This window comes from Podospora anserina, chromosome 4, assembly GCF_000226545.1.
Source record: "Podospora anserina S mat+ genomic DNA chromosome 4, supercontig 3".
NCBI lineage: Eukaryota > Fungi > Ascomycota > Sordariomycetes > Sordariales > Podosporaceae > Podospora > Podospora anserina.
Window position 1 is genome coordinate 1 of NW_001914836.1, and position 2,284 is coordinate 2,284.

The following is a 2,284-nucleotide window of genomic DNA, read 5'->3' on the forward strand; positions in this document are numbered from 1 at the left end:
GAAAGTGTAAAATTATTATATATCATAACCGTCTTAACTTTAATGTAAAAAGGTAAAGGCTAAATGATTTAGTTTTATAAATAAAGTCGCTGATTTATAAAAGTAAAAAAGCCTTTAATTTAATAAAATATTTCATACCGTCTCTTATAAGCTTAATAATATACAAAATTTAAAAAGAAGTTAAACGTAGAGAGTAGTTTATTTGTTTCGCCTTCACTCGGGCCTGTCCTATAGCGGAGTTTTCCGTTACCGTCCCTTCTGACTTTTCATTCCTAAATCGTTCTCTAAACCTTAATTAGCCTTCCGACCTTTGCTTAAACCCAAATGTACCCAGTCGTTTTTTCTTAATTAATTAAGGTACCGCTAGTAATATATTTTGAATTTTTAAAGTAAATAAGGTATATAGCGTTAATTATACCTGTATTTTCTGTATTTTTATTAGCTTTATAGTATAAAACGTAATATACCGGCCACTACGATAAAGGCGAGGGTTCGATTCCCGTCAAGGTTTTTAGAGTATTAAGATTTTAATTTTTAAAATTTTTAATATATTTAATTTATTTATATTATTTTAGTCCGTTTAAATATTATCGGTAAAGTTCTATCCATTTATTTAGAAAATTAGGGGTTACCGTTAGTTCCTATAAACTATTAATAATTAAATATTCTAGTTGATTAGTTGAATATTTTAATTAAGTTTTATTAAATCGTAAATCTAATATGCTTTTTATTATATTATATTTCTTTTTTTTCATTCTCCGCTACTTCCTTTATATTAACTTTATCTACCATTAATACATGTTCTGCAGATTAAATATAAAAGGTATATTACTATAAAATATTATATTAAATAGTTTTGATGTAAATATCATTTCCGATATTTTTCTTTTAACTTTTAATAAGCTTGCGCTTTCCAATAGTTTAGCTTCTTGCCAAGTTTTGTCTTATATAAATTATATATAGGAAGGGATATTATATCCCTCTCCTTAAGGTAAGGTCCCTCGATTGTTTGAATATTATAGTATTTTCGTATCCTCTCCTTATAAACTTTAATTTTTCCTTAAATTTACTATAAAATATATATAATTTACTTACTTTAAGCCTAACCCTAGAAACCACTATATTGGGTCCCTATCTTAAGTTTACTCTGTATTTAAAGTGTACGGAAAATAGTATAACTTTAATCGTCTCTATTAATAATATATTATATATTAATAATACCGTAAATAATAAGTTAGTTTAATCGGTTTAGTTAAAGTTAATGTGATTCCGTGAATATTATTTTACAGTTTTATTAAACAGTTCCGTCTAACAATTAATTTAGAGGTAATGAGCCGAAAACGCTTTATTCATTATCCTTAACTCTATTAATAGAATTTTTTAAAATTTTAATACGAATTTAATATCACGGTCCGTCATGTGCTCCTTTATTGATATATATATATTATTATAATTTATAATAGCATTCTATCCGTTAATTATTTTACAAACTAATTTTCATTAAAAGGTAAAAAGCACGTTTACTAAGTAAACTTATTGATTATTATTAGAATATGATTATATTTAACGCCGGTTATTACATTTTTTCAATTATAATAATTTAATAGTAAAGTCTATCGTAATTAAACTTTATTTTCGTTCCGCTATTATTAGTAGCTTTAGAGATTTATAAACCTTATCTTTTATAACCTTTCATTTTTTTTACATGTGCTTAATCTTTAGTAAATTAAAGTATTATTTTTTTTTTCTATAGTCTTTTGTCACGGTTCTGGAAGACAGTGGGGCCGCGACGGACCAATCAGGACTGGACCGCGCGATTGAGCGGGGCTCACGGTCCAGGTAGGCAAACGGACCAATAAGATGGGGACCGGGGACCGCGGCGGAGCTTACGGTCCACGGTCCAGTATCGTCCAATCAGGAGTGGACCGAGGACCGTCTGTAAGTCAACGGTCCACGGTCCCAAGGTCTATATATACAGAGGAACTAGCTAGTATCGATAGACAGTTCCGTAGTATGCAATATAAGTGACAATCGTGGTATTTTAGATGTTGTGACTGAGGCAAGCCATTGTTGTACACTGTTTAGCTGTACCGAACCGGGATTGTTCAGAAGTGCCTTTAACCAGTGTCTTTTTCAGAGGTTCTGGATAGGAGTTCGTTATATCTTTATAATACTAATATATTCTCCGAACTTTGATCCGTAAATTTCTATTATTAATATTATTTTATTATTTAGCTTTAGGTAGGCTTATTTTTATACTATAATCTTTTAGAATGAGCATTGA